This window comes from Coregonus lavaretus (genome assembly GCF_964263955.1).
Source record: "Coregonus lavaretus genome assembly, contig: HAP1_SCAFFOLD_495, whole genome shotgun sequence".
Lineage (NCBI taxonomy): Eukaryota > Metazoa > Chordata > Actinopteri > Salmoniformes > Salmonidae > Coregonus > Coregonus lavaretus.
In genome coordinates, this window is record NW_028156244.1 from 54,153 (window position 1) to 72,500 (window position 18,348).

At 45.5% G+C, this 18,348-nt stretch overlaps 1 protein-coding gene across 1 annotated transcript in view; it reads right to left on the minus strand.

Moving 5' to 3' along the window:
* The window catches only part of LOC311126570 (zinc finger homeobox protein 3-like), a gene marked incomplete at its 3' end in the record, with an annotated part of 70,558 nt that extends 52,412 nt beyond the window's left edge, over positions 1-18,146 (minus strand). Inside the window, exon 1 of the mRNA XM_084200562.1 lies at positions 17,871-18,146. The remainder of the gene's footprint in view (positions 1-17,870) is intronic.
* Positions 18,147-18,348: the final 202 nt, after the last annotated feature.

Sequence of the window (18,348 nt, forward strand, 5' to 3'; positions counted from 1 at the left end):
CCCTTTTGAGAAATGTAAGATCTAAATTAAATGCACTTTGTAATTCACATTCGAACAACATAATCAAAAGACACATCTGATATAAAGGGAAATGAATAAAATGGAAATGGGCCTTCTTAAGTACTGTGAGTACTAACACATTCATTACTTGTTTTGTCCTCTCTGCTTTAAACTAGCCATGGTCATTAGGCACCATCTTGACTATTGGGGGAGAGCTTTGTTTGAAGGCTATTTGTCTGTTTCTGTCCACTAGCAGGCCTGTTACGTGTCAGAGGGGAAGAGAGGGGCTGAGAGAAGGGGCTGTTCCATGGAGTTCTCTTTAGAGCCAGGCAGGTTGGTTGCAGTTAAGGCCTCCACCTCGCGCTCTGCAACTTTTCTGTTGATATGCAAAGCAGTGGGGATCATTTGGGTCCCCATGGTAACAGTGGCTCTGCTTTGCACAAATGTAATGATTAATCGTGGCTTTGATAAAAATGGCCAGAATATCTCCAACATGAACGATGTGTTGGTGTGTGTCCTCACCACAACACCTCCCACTATCAAAATGGGGAGGTTGAAATGAAACATAACCTTTCATAACAAAGCCTAGCTAGTAGTGGAGTGGTAACACATACACACCCCTCCCTGGACACAGCTGCAGATATTGCATTAAACCCTCACCACATTTCAAATGATTTCAATCAGGCGCAGGGCGTCCATATCAGTTAACCTCCCATGCTGTCTGTCTGTCTATCCACGGGAAAGCCCCCATAATCTCCCTACTCACTTCCCTTCTTTCTTTCCTTTGATTATGCTGGGATTCAACGACAGACAGTGTTTGTATTTTGAATGAATTCCTTCTAAATTATCACTGTAATTTCTACACCCTCTATCTCGTGAGGCTCATTACTAGACGCTGCATTTGCATATGCCTCCAATCTGGGAGCTCCGCCTCCTGCATGGGCCTGTAACTCCAAGCTCAGCTCCTGGCCATTAGAGAGGCTGTGGGTTCTAGACATTATCCATACCTGTCTGTGACCCACAGAGAGTCTCCTCAGACAGAGAGCAGGGCCAGGGTCTGACAGGTCCCATATCACAGACCTATCAAAGCTATAGAGAGGACATGGATGAAGAGGGAGGTAGAAATCTAATATATTTCCCTGTCTGTCCATGGCATGGTGGAGTTGGAGTGCATATGCAGGAATGTGGCCAGGACTGGGACTGACTGGGGAGAAGTGTAATTCAATCAGCAGCGCTGCGGCTTGACACAGATTCACTTTGTCAGTTGTGCTTTACCAGTAATTCATCTTTTTGAAAACGGAGACAATCCAAACAATCATTTCTTTCAACTCAAATACCTGGCAAAGGGGCGGGTGAAAATCTAATAACAAGGATTGATAGGCTAACACCCCCACCCCCCATCGCATCTCACCCTATCAAATAAAAGTTTGCCCTGCCTGATGTACAGACTAGGTCTGTCCATTATGTGACGTCCAACAGTGGGACACAGAGGATAAATCCTGCAATTACGCCATTAGCTATATGGACAGAGAGCTTACAATCTGTACACTTAAACAGATTGCCTCAACACACACACACTGTTACTGAGTGAGTGGAATGTGTGTGGGTAAACAGTGTGTGTGGTGGTGGTGGTGGTGGTGGTGGGGGGGGGGGGGGGGGGGGGGGGGTCCAGATGGGCAGGCGGGGAGCCCTGTCCTAGTAAAGGGTTGTTCCTCCCAGGGCCTAACTGCACCCCTCCTCAGCACCATTCTGCCTCCTCTGTGAGTAGCAGAACTAGGCTACATAGGACTGGACTGGGCAGCAGAGGGTTAACCGCCCTGCACCGCCCAGTCACAGGCGTCAAGTGAAACAATGAAATAATGGCAGCGAGTGAGCGGCTCAAAGGGCCGGGGTGGAGGGGGCCCTCGGCACAGGCTCCTGCAGATGTTGCCGGGCCCGGCAGGTCACACACACATTAGCATTCCTGATGGAGGGAGCCTGGATTAGGGAGCTGAATGCCTTTCTCAACCCTCTCTGTCAGAGCCTGAACACACCGGAGAGAGAGCCAGGGCCAAGGAGAGAATGCACAGACAGGCCAGGAGAAAAGGGGGTAGACAGAGAGGAAGAAAAGCACCTTCAGAGGGAGTTAAGGATAGACTAGTTGAGAGAAGGAGCAGATAGAATTGTAGACGGCTGGGGGAGAGGTGCAGAGAAAGGCCCTCAAATAGACTAAAACAGCAAATGGTGGCATTAAATGGACAATACAGAGAAGCATGTGAGAATGTAATGGTTTGGTATGTGTGAGAGGGTATTTAGCCTTATAATGAAACGTCTTCCAAGTCTATTTGTATTGGTGGCCGTGTGAGTGAATGAGCATAGACAAAAGGCTTTCTTAGTGTGTGTGTGTGTGTAGAGACAAAAGGCTTTCTGAATGTGTGTGTCAGGCCGTCCTCTTTTCCCAGGCCAGAGGTCCGGAGAGGCCTCATATTTCTAGCTGCTGTCATCTGGGGTGAGAGGGAGAGACAGCGAGGAGCAGCTGCTTTCTACGAGGAGCCCTGGCTCCCTCACACACGCCCTTTGATCCAGCCTGCCTTGGCCAGCCAATGGTCTCCCCCTGTGTGTGTGTGTGTGTGTGTGTGTGTGTGTGTGTGTGTGTGTGTGTGTGTGTGTGTGTGTGTGTGTGTGTGTGTGTGTGTGTGTGTGTGTGTGTGTGTGTGTGTGTGTGTGTCCATGGGGGGGGTGTAATTGGCGTGGTGAGGGCCACAGGTGGTGGCTACCCACGCAACATGGTGGCGAAACCCAAGTGGCAGAACTGGGGAAAAAAGCGACACCAAAGTCTGATCTCTCTCTCTCTCTACCTCTCCTTCTTTCTTTGTCTTAGCGCAAGACAAATTATTCCCCAGGAATACAGCAGGGCCGGTCTGAAATGGCTGTTTATTCAGCAGAGATTCAAGAATGTGGTGAGATAGACACACTCTCACACACACACACAATAGTTGTTTATTCGGAATAACAAAAGAGGCACCACTCGTAATTGGTTTTTAATTGCAGGAGAAACGGCTGCAGAGGGATGACCTGTACATCTGCACAGCAGAGAGAGACAGAAAACAACAGCAGAGAACTACAGCTCATCCAGCTGCTCCAACTTTGTGGAGGTCAACCTTTGTCTTCAGTACAGGGGGATCTGGCCAGGCTCAAACTCCACGCTGCTAACCCATTTCCTCTCATGTCATGACTGGGACTACCTCTCTATTCAAAATGGAAGGTTTCCCTCTCTCCTTCTACCTCGCCCTCTGTAGCCTACGTGTTGTTTGCATCTCTAGCCCCTTTCATAATTCTATCAATGGTAATTACTGACAGCACTGCTGTCATTTCTGAGGGAGGAAAGGTGGGGGAGAGAGAGATACGTCTCCATCAACAAGGCAGCTCATTCGGTGGGTTGGCTGTCACAGTGGAGTCACACCATAGGACAGCTGGGCGGCTGGGCCTGGTTCTGGGTGTCCGGGGGGCACGCTGCCCCTGACCTGGCCCTGTCCTGTCCTGGTCCTGACTCCCTGGCCCTCCATCAGCCATCGGCCATCCAGCCTCTTTATTCCAGAGTGCGTGGGCTCATCAGGGCTTGACAGCTCCCAGTGCTGCTCCACTAAGCCAAGACAGACACCATCAAAAGCACAGTGCTCTGCTGCGGCATTCACCGAGTCTGTAATATACCATCTTTCACCTCTCCCATCTGACATACAAACACACTGTGGGGTGTAGAGGAGGTCAGGAAAAGGTAACCCAGTGTAATATATTTACCTGTTTAAAAAATGTAAGGACATTTTTTAAATAAAAAAATGAAAACTACAGTGAATCTGCTAGTTATGTTTTATTAGTGTGATTTTACTGTGATAGTACACACGCAGTGTGCTATAAAGGACAGATAGGCTATGGTAACAGTGTGCATAAGCATTGAGAGTAGGCCTGTGGAAGCCTGGGCCTCTAGTAGAAGCCTCTGCTGCCTGTGTGCTCCCAGCTCCCCTGCTGTCCTTACTCCTCCTGCCTACCAGCCCCTGACGACAGCTAACGCAGGGAGACACCGGAGCACAATGAGGAACCCTGGCATTTGTCAGTTAAGAGAGGTGTACCTTTGTCCCCAGCCAATGACTGTCAGTGGCTCTACAAGTTAATATTTGCTTCCGTCTGCTCATACATTTGCATGCCATTAAAAACCTGACCTAAATGCATTTTTAACACCCCCAGTAATTAGCAGAGTAGGAGAGTAGGAGGGAGAGACTCCCGAGTGGCGCAGTGGTCTAAGGCACTGCTTCGCAGTGCTAGCTGTGCCACTAGAGATCCTGGTTCGAATCCAGGCTCTGTCGTAGCCGGCCGCGACCGGGAGACCCATGGGGCGGCGCACAATTGGCCCAGCGTCGTCCAGGGTAGGGGAGGGAATGGCCGGCAGGGATGTAGCTCAGTTGGTAGAGCATGGCGTTTGCAACGCCAGGGTTGTGGTTCGATTCCCACGGGGGGCTAGTATGAAAAAATAAATAAAATAATGTATGCACTCAATAACTGTAAGTCGCTCTGGATAAGAGCGTCTGCTAAAATGACGTAAATGTAAAATGTAGAGAGATAAGAGGCTGCTGATTCCTCCCTGTCTGACTGTGACCTGGCTGGGCTGGGAGAGAAAAGAAGAGAGGAGAACACCAGGAGGGAACCGAGGATGAAAAGAGGGAATAAACAGGGCTGGTGTACTGCCTCTTTAATCTAGTACATTAACTCTACACTACACCATGCTGGGAGGAGCTAGCATGAAGGGAAATAGTACCTCCAACACAAAGGGGGAGTGTCAATGAGGGGGCAATAAGGAAAGACAGTGAGTAAACAAGCTGGGGAAGTCCAGACCAGGCCTGGCATGTTAGTAAAACTCCCTGCCTCTCCTCTCCTCAACCAGACTGGCACTGACACAATAGCCCCAATGTAATTAGCCACCCAATTGGTTTGTTTAGCATTTGCATATAAATGCCCTCTCAGGCCAGTGCTAAACACGCTGACACAAGCTGTGCCCAAAACAGACGTTCGCCACACCTCTTCCCCTCTAGGGGGTTCCAGGGGGCCTCTTGTGACAGGGTATAACCCCCTCCCTGCGCCTCGTGCCTGCTCTGGCTGCAGGCTGGCACTCATGGCATGGCAGAGAAGGGAATGGAGCGGTGTGTGTAAGGGGTAGCTGGTTACTCGACTCCACTTGGTTCCTGTTTCTAGTGAGGTTGTGAAACAGTGCAGCCAGGCTTCCTGTTGAAGAACCACACAGCCGGTCGTCATGACAAAGTACACTTTCTGACACTAGCCACAGTACTGGGGGGATAAACAGGGGGGTGCAGGTGGTGTGCACACACACACACACACACACACACACACACACACACACACACACACACATACCACACACACATCACACATACTACACACACACACACACATCACACATACCACACACACACATACCACACACACATCACACACACACACACACACACACACAATAATACACGCACACACACAAATACACAAACACACACACTCCCTCTACAGCACACACACATGCACCGGATTGTCCTGAGGAAACCAGAGGTCTGAGGAGTGTGAGAAAGTGTGTTCTCTGCTGATCAGGGTCAAAACACACAGGCTTGTTTAATGTGACCTGACTTACACAGAGAAGCAGGGAGAGGAGAGATAGGGGGATTTGGCAGAGCAGGCCAAACTCAGAGATTAGGCTAGTCAGTCAGTCAGAACACTTTTACACTGTGCTTTACATTGAAGAGGAGATACACCAGATGCGGTGCTTTAACCGTGTCTATAATTCTAGAGTTTCTATACATAATGTTGGAACAATGTCTGAATAAGGGCTCTTTTCTTCACCTTTTTTACATGTCATTTTTTGTCCACACTGTTGTTATGACAATGGTGATTCATAAAAAAAAGCTAAAGAAGGAAGGAAGTGATGGGACTGGTGTCTGTGAACCCGCCTCCTCTCCCCTCTCCCTCCCCTCCCCCTATCCTCGCCAATATAAACAAAGCCTGTGTCACCTACAAACTGGCCCTGCTGCTGAGAGAGGACAAGAGCCAGAGCCTCTCTCCAAGGCCTGCTAATAACTAGTCTGCTCTGGCACAGAATAGAAGAGAGAACCACTACACAGAGGGGACACTTCCTGTTTCATCCCCCAGCCCTGCACAACCCTCCACAGGCCTCTACAGCCCCAGAGAGCAGGCCCCAGGAGCCCTGCTGGAGGCAGGTAGGAAGAGAGCCATGTTAGCGCCGGAGGCCTGGTTCTCACCTGCAATGATGCAGCCTGTTTCTCTACACCGGGACAGGACCCAACATGAGGGAACACCTGGCTTACAGAGCACAGAGGAGAAATGAGGCCAAACCTAAACCTACCACCATGCTCTCTCACTCTGTCATACACAGCATACCTCACCTGATCTGCAGAAACCACATTGAGCTTCAGCAGAGATGCTACACAAATTAGCAAGCCTAAGCTCTGTGGCAATTTCTACATATCCAGCAACCGCAGGCGATTAACAACCTACTCCAAAGGAAACATTGCCCTGAAGTCGTTGACTACTGAGAGAGCCAGAGAGAGGAAGAGAGAGTGATAGAGTGTGTGGGGGGTGATGAAAAAAAAAGAGAGTTGCTACAAAGAACAATGGCACCTGACAACTAACTACTGAAATAATTCAGGCTTTGAGCTCCCAGCCCAACGCTCACCTCTAGCTGACCTGGTGAATGTGTCCAGGCTGTGTTCAGTTCTTCTGCTGCTTCACACAGCTTCACATAGCAACACTTCGCTGCTATTTGTTTATACCTGCATTCAACAGGAAGGCCGGTTTGTCCTGTCCGGTATGAAATAAATGGATGGGAAAAAAAGATGCCTTTTCTTACCGAAGCATGATAAAGACAGGGAGATAAGTTGATACTTAGTCATTCTACCACGGGAGGATGAACTAATTATCAGAGGCTGTGTTTTGTTTTCACATGCCATCTACAAATAGGCCACTGTTCTCTGCTGCTGTTTGAATCACAGCGTCACTATGCATCATTATGAATGCTATCACACAGCAGAGCAGAAGCTGAAGGGAATTCAGCAGCGACCAGACGGGCTCTGTGACGTCACAAAGCCAGGGTCACCAGTCTGTCACGGCCGTCTACCCTAGTGTCGGTCCCCCGAGGCCTGCCTGGGCCCCCAACCCACTATAGACCCACGCCCCAACCCCCTCCAGGCCACAGCACAGCCCCGTGCCGGGGTAACTGAACCTCCAAATGAAAACCAAACAGTCATGGGAGTGAGGGATGATGAATATGAAAAGGCCAGGAGGACGCTGTAGTCTGTCACCACCACGCCAGACACCGGCCACAATACAGTGACCAGAGCGTGGCTAGCCCAAACACATGGAAGGGGTTGGGGAGAGGCAGAAGGTCTGCCATTAGCCTCAGTTGGGTTGGTGTGTGTGTGTGTGTGTGTGTACACGTCTGCGTCTGCATGCGTCTCCTCCTCCTCAGGCCAAACACAAACACACACAGCTCCAGTACTGGGTGCTACTGTGTGGGAGTCTGCATCTCTCTAATCAATTTATTATGAGGCTCCGAGGTCCTCGTGTTTGTTCATTTAACACAGGGAAAATGAGCAAGTAGCATTTGTTTTAGGTACAGTGAGACAGAGAGAGAGAGAGAGAGAGAGAGAGAGTGAGAGAGAGATGGAGCGAGGGATGGTGGGGAGGAGGAGAAGGGGAGTGGGGAAGCATACAGGACAGACTGACGCCCTTCATCTGACAGTGGATGTGTAATAATGTGGCTTTGAGGAAGTGTTGATTTAATTGCAGCCCAGTGCAACGCTTAATACAGTCTGTAGGACACCTGGCATAAACAGGTTCCACCCAGGAGAGAGGGGGGAGGACAGGGGCAATTAAACCCCCCAGCCAATCAGATGGCTCTCCTGACATCTCCTGTTTGACATCTAAATGCTCATTTGATGAGAGGAGACAGAGACAGACAGCTTATTTCTCCTTTTTTAATTATAACGTCTGCAAGAGGACAATGTGATATAAACAATCATCAATGCTATCCATAACAATAGCACCAACACCATACGTGGAAGCCTTACCGTAATTTAGGCCCCACCCTAAATAATGATATTACTGTGTGTCTCCTTTATACCAGTATCCCCATAGCTATTACCACTACTGACAAAACAACATCACATAAAATTATAAAACACTGAAGAAAAAATAATCATGTTGCCTCATTGTGTATAAATATAGTATATATCCTAATAAATGAATAACAAGATGCTAGAAAAAATAAATATTGCAACAGCAGCATTATGAACATGTCTATGTAAAAATGTAATTTGAAAGTAAAATGGAATCATTTCCTCTCCTCTGTGGTTGTGTTAATAGAGACCTCTAAAAAGGCACCAAAATGGCTGCAACACTCGGGACAGATCTGATGTCTGAACACACATTCAGAGAGGGGGGCAGACATTGGCCTTGACATTTTCACACACACACACTCTCAAACACACACACACACACAGTACACAGTACAGTACTAACCCAACACAGTAGCTAGTTACATAGCTAGCGTTTCAACTGAACACAATGCAATAGCATTACCTTTATGTTAATGAATACAAGCAGGGCCATTGCATTGAAATTACTTTAATGATCAATGTAAATATGCAGCACATATACTGAATGTCTCTAGATATTAAAACAATTACTTCATGAAAATAGCTGTAGATGCTTCCTTATTTACATTCACTGAATGTTTCTACTTGCATCAAAATAACACAACACATATTTATATTAGGTATCTGTATAATGTGTCTCACAATGAGCAGGCTAATGTAATGACTGACAGAACAGGAAAATAAAAAAAAATACCACATTCAACTAATGCTTATGAATATCAGCTACATGCATTTCATGCATCAGTGTGCATTGTGAGACACAATAAAAAATATATAAAAAATATATAATTTCCAGCGTACTCGTTAGCGCTCGCTAGACTAGAAAACGAAAATTGCATTAAATAATAAGCTGGTCTGAGAATGCTAGAGGAAAACACGTAGTTAGCAGCACTGACGCATGCGTTCGTGTGTGAGCGCGGCCATCAGAAGGGGTAGGGAGACTGCAGCACTTAGAGGCCATTTTATTGCTTTGCTGTGGTCAAGTGAGGTGCACCGAGCTCAATTCCACCACAACAATGGCAAAGAGGGCCGCAGAGACAAAGGGGGCTATCCCTGCTTCTTAACCCCTTCACTGCTGCCCCGACGGCCCCCTAGACAGGGGGATAACAACAACAGACCAAGGAACCCGGAGAGAATGACAATATTACATAAATACTACACCGGCAACAATGGCTGTCAAATGCATGCATACACACACACACTGACACACACAGAATCTCATCACGTGCATAGAGTACTCTAAGCCCAGGAGATCAGATGTTAGGGATGTGAATAGCTTGGGAGCAGTCGTCGTTTCCTGAGCGTCAGACAGAAATAGCAGATCCTAGAGTCCCATCAGGCCTACCGTGGTGAGCAGGCCTCACACTCCAGGAGACTGGAGGTTAGGGAGCATAGCTGCTACAACCTCTCTCTCTCTCTCTCTCTCCATCCGTCTCTCTCCGTCTGTCCTCTCTTTCTCTATCCGTCTCTCTCTATCTCTCCCACTCTCTCTCTCTCTGCCCCATGGGGGACCTGGACAGGCTGCCGCACATTTGCAAGTGAATCACACTTTTTGTTCGAGTTTTTTTTTTACACAGAAAAAGGGAAAGAGGGAGGGGGGGGGGGGGGGGGGGGGGGGGGCACCTCCAATCCCTATTTTCTTTTGTTCTCTCTCTAATCCTGAGGAGGATAAGCTGTGAGGTACACAGAGAGGAAGTGCAATGGGCCTGCTGGGGTCCAACACATCCCCACGACGCATTCCTGAAGCCCAGCCCAACCTAGACCCGGCCCAGCCCAACCTAGACCCGGCCCAGCCCAACCTAGACCCGGCCCAGCCCAACCTAGACCCGGCCCAGCCCAGCCTAGACCCGGCCCAGCCCAGCCATGAGACTGAGACTGGGATAGCCCCACACGGCCATCACTGCTATAGCCACTGAATCATAGTCCTAACTGACTGTAAATACACAGCACTGCTAGCACCTCAAATGAATGCTACCTCCACCTGGAAATAAAATGAATATCCAACCTAGCAGAAATTAATATTGAGTAAAAAATATGTATTTGTTTAAAGAAATCCTACTGACATCTCAAATATAGTAGCATAAACAAAACAAGAACGTACATGGACAATACCTCGGATGGATAATACCGCCTGAACAAATACACAAACACTTTTAAGCAAATATATCTGGATTTTTCAAATTGTGTCATGTGAGTTAGACATGTGGAGCTATGGGAGGAGTGTAATGGAGGCAGGGAGGGACTGTCTGACCGTCTGTCACTGGCTCTTTCTCTGGCCTCACTCCCTCCCTGGCCGGCCCACTGACTGACAAATAGAGGCCATCGCTGCAGCTGAGAGGCTTGCATGCTCACGCTCATACACACACACGCTCACACACACACACACACACACACACACACACACACACACACACACACACACACACACACACTACTACCTAATAATGCACACACACACACACACACACATGCAGCCAAAGCAAATCCTGTTGCATAATTGAGCTAGCTAGCCGTAAAACAGTCAGGGCAAAATGACATCTGCTGCAGATGGACGTATGAACAGGATCACCTGACTGAACGACAGCAAAAATAACATTCCTACTGGTTCAATTTACCATAATATTCATTAATTAATAATTATATTATTCTTTATTTAAGTTAATGGAAAATCATATTTATGCCTTTGTATATGCTGTTAAAAAAAAAATATATAGATATATATATATTGTTATGAAATATTAAAATAATCAAATGAGTATAACCACATTAGAAAAATGAATATTGTTTTAATGCTGCTTGTCTCTTTTTAAAAATATTACAGAATAATGCAGTTAATCTTGACGAAATGTCATAACACATGGCCTTTCTGGAACCTGGTGTACACAGCACACACGACACACACACCAGACACACACACACACACTTTCTTCACTGGGGAGTCTCACGCCGTGCATTTTTAATAGCAGCGTTTCAGTTACATAATGCACATTTGACTAGCGCTGACAATAGCATATTACTGATAGACACGGCGTAACTAACAAAACAATATGTGGACAGGCATCGCTGCATGGAGCACAAGTATACGCAGAGGAAGAGGAAGAAGACGACAATGAAAGAGAGGAGGATGAAAAGAGGGTGAGCGTGTCATCAGAGTCACAGGCCAAAAGGCCCCATGCATTGTTCCATGGTTCAGTGTGGGAAGAGAAAGGCGACCTCTGTCTGTGTGTCCACCATGTTTTATGCATTCTGTCCTTTGTGATGATAAGCGCCAGCGCCGAGGGTGGAATGCTGGTCTCCGGGGTCCAGGAGAGGGGTGGGCTCGGCTGGGCCTGGCCGGGGGGGGGGGGGGGGGGGTTCTGCAGAGATCAATTGGGCAGCCCCTGGAGTGCTCCCTGTCGCCCGGGTACGTAGCTACGTAGGCTACATACGCACGCTGCACGGCCCGCCTGCACAGCGGGGAGCTACAGCCAGCCGCTGCTGTCCTGAATATGAGACACGGCCTTGCTGCTATGCTACTGCTGTCCTAGCCTCCACTAGCTGCTAACCTGCTATGCTACTGCTGTCCTAGCTTCCACTAACCACTAACATGCTATGCTACTACTTCTCCGGCACTCGTCTGCATCACATCACACAGCACTCGTGGACCAGTCCCTGCCAAAATACAACACCCTAGCAACATGCCATGGCTTAACACTGCTATATAACCATCACAGACATCACTACACACTGATGGGGGAAATGACAGGAGCTACCAGTGCTTCTGTTTATCAGTGTGTGTTTTTGTAATTAAAATGTAATAATCAGAAATTATTTATATAAATCGGATCCCAAACATAAACATTAGAGTGTACGCAGTAAACAGATAATGTGCAATGCCAATGGTATTTTCTAATGATTAGATTGCTAATTATGTTGATTGAGAAGTGTGTCTTATTATAAACATACACACATACTTCCACGTGTGTATGGCTTAAAACATCTGTATTTGTTTTCAGAAAAGTATCAATCACTCTCAATTACCATGTTTGCATTTGGATGCAAATATGGGTGTAGATATATACATTCTAATAGGAGCTCTAGGGCTAACTCTCAAGCCGAGCATACCAGCTTGTATTTTTTATGTAGTGCTATATAAATTACAAAGGAGGCCGAGTGGCCAACGTGGAAGGCCCTCTATAGCTGCTTAAACATGTCCTGATGGGAGGAAAATACAGGAAAGACCATATAGGAAATCTTCCATTTAAATCCGTATCTAACCCCCTTCTCTCTCTACCACATTAATCAGGTGTGGGTTTCCTCTCATTCTCTTCCTCAAGTTCAGACATATTACCAAACAAAACACGTCTGCTTTATTTTATATTTTGAAGATATGTCAGCAATAATACCCAACATCTCATGTAATAATATTCACAATATAAGGATTACTCTGAAATTCTCTCAAATTGACAACGTGACATTGCACACCTCCACCTAAAACGGAATAATAACCAAAGGAGAGCAGACACACACATACAGTACACACACCTTCCCAATTGTAAATCTACCCCAAAATGATTCAGAGAATGTTAACCCGATAACATATTGTGAAACAGCAAACCACATAAATTCCTGCCAACTTCACTTCAAGAAGATAAAAGAATGACAGCAAGAACAAGAGCTCAAAAAGAGGACAGGGAACAGGGAGGGGAAATGGACATAAAATCGGTTCGCTGCTGGCATAGAGGAGCTCTCGTGGCGATTCGGGGCTGCTGGGAGCAGAAACCAGGTAGAGCATGCACACACACACACACACACACACACACACACACACACACACACACCTAAGAATCCCTGCCATCTCCTGGCCCCCTCCCCTTGCTCCCCCCAGCCCGTGTCCCGCCCCCAGCCCGCTCCTTAATGACACGGCTGACACGTATGCCACTGGCCTGGGCTACGGGACAACTGGAAGAACAGGTCCTGGCTGGACAAGCTTGCATATTCAAAACCATAATCTGTAATCAGAGCCACTGCTCCTGCTAAACTCATTTCCACAAAGCCCTACAGCAAATGGAGGAGGGAGACGCTTTAGCCTCTTTCTGTCTCCAGTGCTATCAATGGAAAACGAATCTACACAAACATATTCATATTTATACTATCCTCGCCCTTAGAGCAAGTCAACCCACTGTAAAAGTAATTTCTCATAACTACAATCACAACAAAATCTAAGATTGTGATAAAAAAATTAAAAAAAATCTAAAATAATTAACTGGTTTAAATGAATGTAATAATAATACCAAAAATATTATTATTATTATTAATAATAATAATAATAATAGTTAATTGCTATAATTAATAAGACATCACTACTGATTATTTAAAAAATATCAATGTATTAGGCATCGTCGCTGGTAAAAAATATTTTTCGGAGGAAAAAATAAACCTTCTTTGGATTTGATTTGGCAACGTGACCAACGGTTGGTGAATATATTGTGCTAGTCCATGCGTTGCCTGCCCCTTAGCGGCCTGGCGCTTGCCCAAAGAGGGCTCTCTCTGACTAGGGACATGGCAAAGAGCTTCCCTAGGGGTGCTGCCAGCCCCCGAGAGCAAGGGAGAGAGGGAGCGAGCGAGAGAGAGACAGAGGGAGGAGGGAGGGGGCAGTAGACGACCAGGGGCACTGTCTCTCCCCCTCACGTTACCCTGTAACCATGTCACCGCTCTCCTCTTTATTTCAACACTACTACACCCCTTATTCCTGTCCCCCTCCAATCACAAACCCAAATAGGACCTACACACTCAGTCTCAGACACACCAGTAATCAAATATGTTCATGGAACCAGACATAGGGAGATAACGCAGGTAGTATAACAGGATAGACGAACAGGGCGTCATCTACAGACTATCACTGAAACAGGAACCTCAATCAAATCCCTAACGTCACTACACTACTGACTATTCACTGCTTATGATATTATAAACAAAGATCATGATAAAGATAAAGATAACTATGATACTAACATCCTTACTCCTAGTCTATTACTACTTGTAATAATAATGTTGATAATAAACATCATACTAATGATGATGATAATAACAATTGTGGAAAATGTTACATTATATCAACACCATAAGTTAAATGTCCATATCATACTTCCCGGCAGAATACATACCCTATTCTACACATAGAGTAATAGAACATTCTGCCAGGTGTGCTGGCATTCATATACTGTAGGCTACGGTTCTGTCCTATTACGTGTATCCTATGATTTAACACCATTATCGAACATTACATGGTGATAGTGAATAGTCAAGTACAACATTTAACTATGGGTAAAGACAAACTACAAGTGTACAAATTTACACAAAATATGTTTTTTTTATGTAAATATATCTATAAAATAAATATTGTTATATGTCCATATAAACAAACTGTGTGACTGATAATGAAAGACCTTAAAACAAAATATAGTCTTGAGATAAATGCAATAAAGTCCTTATCAATACATGTAATTAAAATAAATATGTAAATTGAGGATCATGCTTTAAGTCCCCCTCCTTCCGTCTGTCAAGGATTAATGGAACTTAATACTTTACAAAAACACAACCCTGGTCATTACTAATGAATTGGAAATCAAAGTTGAGTATTTACAATGATTTTAAGTGTGCTGTAGCTATCTATGGTAAAAACATAGTCCCTCATGACATCTACCCAACCCACAGTCCCCTTAAGCAGAATAAACAGCACGGTCAGACAGATACAGTGGTTCACCAAATGCACATCCTACACCTAACCATAATGTCTGCTATGTGATTCTAACAGAGTACAACACAAGGAAATCAAGAACCATCTTAAAACCCCCATTAAACCATACCTGAGCAGGTAAATGCAGCTGACATAAATATTATACATTGGATAATTACTTTTGAAAAATATCAAAAAGGCATCAAAATCCTCCTAATCTGTAGTATACATTTTGTAGTTGCTTTTCAAATGTTTCTACCAAAGGGTTTGATATCAAATCCAGGAGTCTTCTAAGAGCAAGTGAGATGACACCGAGTAGCGTTGCTACTTGTTTTGTAAAGGAGGAGGACAGACAGATCGAGAGAGGAGAGAGAGGGGCGAGGGAAAGAGAGATGGCGAGAGGAGAGGGAGTCCTGGCACAGCACATGTACTATGCTAGATTTCCTTTCCTATGTCACGCTTGTAATTATTGCCCAACCTACGTCTACGGAGCAGAGATACACAAAAACAGACATATAGGCCCAAAATCTAATGCTCCAAGTTTTCCCTCCTGAAATACATAAATAATAATATAAGCAAAAAATAAAGAGGCAGGGGGTATTATATTCTCTCTTCCAGTAAAAAAAGCCTCCACTGCTCCTGCTAGTATATTTGTTTGCCATCTCTCCCACTACTATCCTCTGAGTCCTGGACATACTGCTGGTCTGAGTTATCTATAAGGGAGCTACTGGCCCCTCTAGTTGGGGCAAGTCTGAAAGGTGTTAGTATCTGTTTTCCTGACCTCTTCCCTGACTCCTTCTCCATGGCCCATGGCTATCTGACCCCTTCTATCCTTCTCCTCCTACCCCCTCCCTCGCTCCCTCTCCTTCTCTTTCTGGCTTTCCCCTACTCTCTGTCTGAGTCTCCAAACCCCATTATTATACCTTCCTCCATCCTACTAGAAACCCATAGAAACATTTGTATAGTGTTTCTCTCCTGTTTACCAAACTGGAGGCATATTTTTTATCTTGCACTTGCTGACCCCCTCAATCTCAGTGTTATGCTTTGTGTGACCCCTCAACATAACCCCCCCACCCCTCTCCTTTCCCCCAGTCTCACTCTCCCACTGCCTTCCCTCGGCTGTTTGTGTAGGGTTTTTCCTTCTTTCATTTTTATCTCTCTTGCACTCACTCGATGACCCCTGCTCCCCTGTTTCTTGCCGTCTGACCCCCAGCCTTTCAACCTCCCACTCTTTTCTCCCCCAAACCAGCACATCCCTGCCTTGCCTTAGCTTGCTAAACGCTTTTCTTTTCCATCCCTCTGTCGCGAAAACTCGTCGGCTGCCTCATTCTTTCACTCTTTCTTCGAGAGTCCTCCATTTCGACCATGTTGTTCTATGTTTTCTGTACTTTTTGGGCATCTTGGCACTGCTTTCTGGGTCTTAAACGTCGGGAGGTCAATAGCATTTCTGCTTTTTCCTGTCTATCTGTCCTTCTCACGGAGGGACTAGTTATATTCTCACGCAAGCCTAATCCGTCCCAGCGTCTTGTTACTAGTCGATCTATTGCTTACCAATTCAAATCTGGCCAATGTTTAGATCTTTTTTTGTAAAATTCTCAAGTTATATTTTTTCCAAACAATCCGTCGTGTATGATTACACAATTTATTCTGACAGTAACGCATCCAAAGTTGATTTAGTCTAGTTTCTGGTTGTTTTAGGAAGAAATAGTTACGTTTACTTTCGAAATCAGTAATAAGGTTATTATTACGCAGGGAAGCATGTTAGGTGATAGAATAACATTATACCATAGCTATTGAGTTTTCATTGATAATGTTTCCTTTTTGTAGGCCTATCAAGTATAATGTTTGTTATTTGTTATGAAGGTAAGCTATAGCCAGTGGGAAGGAAATGTTATATTACTGCTCTTACTTATTCCATAAAAATCCATACGAGCTGTCATCTGTCTCGTCGGACAGACAACCTATTCTGTAAATCCCTTTCTCTGCTCGCATCACCATTCTATTCTTTCCATGCAACCCGCAGCTCAACTCTCTGCCTCGGCTATGGGCTCTCCCGTTCCCGAGGTCTTACTGATCCGCTCTTGTCATGAAACACACCAGATTTACAAAACACACACACACATAGGCCTACCGATCGATTTGCATGTGACTCCGTCAGGGAATCAGCAAGAATCGACTTTAACATCGCTTCAAAGAAGCAAACAGGAATGAAAAATAAAAGAAAATGATGGACAAAGTGGGGAGAGAGAAAAGTAGAGGAACTGAGATGTAAAGCGGGGCGGAGGGAAACACAAATGTAAGAAACGAATCGGAACGTGAACATTTTGCTTAACATTAAGGATTTTATCAACCCGTGATGGTGCTGAAAACAGCGGACCGAACAAGTGGCATATCTGTCAAAATAAGAACGCGGGCGGTGTTTCTCTTTCGCGGGACGTAGACGGACCCACAAGCTGGACTAATGTGCTCCTTTCCTGGCTACGCTCATGTGCAGCTCCCGCTACCCTCCGTAGGCTGAATGTAACCCTTTCACATCATAATCGTCCTCAAAATGTGTTTCTTGACACCAATAAGACTTCTCTATCTTTCATGATTCCATCGAAAAGCACAAATGTGTTTTTAAATATATGTTTTTTTGTGGTCTACTGCTTGGAGGGGAATCGCTGTCTTGACCATTTCTTTTCTTCCAGTCATGAGGAGAACGAGGACGAACGCAGATGTAAACACAGGTAATGATACGAATAAAACCGAGAATAAACAAAACTACTTGCATGATATAACTTGTGATCGCCTGTCATTTCTCAGAATATGAGAATAGTGAAGATCGGTGCGTATCTGGATAATAGGAGAAACCTTCGGTTAGCCCACTACTAAAAGTGAAAAGAATCGAATCGTAGAAACATCGAGAGAGGAAAAGAGAGAAACGCAAAGTTGTAACTTACAATTTTTCGCTGCCGCTTTGTGATCCTTGCTTTTTAATCCAGTATTGAGACGATTCGGCTAAAGATCCCATCAAGGCAGTCCCTTTTGGTCAGTTTGCGTTTAGGATGGCAAAAGAAAGATCATTGTTGTTGCGGAGTGTAAAAAAACGAAGTATTAGTTGTATAGGGCAATATAAAAATAATTTGGATGCAAAGCAGGCGATGAGTCTTGTGTTAGAGGGAGCGAGGAAGAGGTGAAAGTGAGATCTGATGATTGAAAAGAAAAAAACTCTTTGGATCTTTATTCCTGCTAATTAGTTTCCTGCAAAAAATGGCTGTGATTAATTCAGTGCGCATGTGCTTCATTACACAGGCACGACGGGAAGGGCTAATTAGCCACCTTCTGGATCAATAAGATTCAGCAAAGGAGAGAGCTAGGGAGAGAGAGAGGGAGGGAGGGATAAAGAGGAGGGAGGGAGGGATGGATGGATAGATGGAA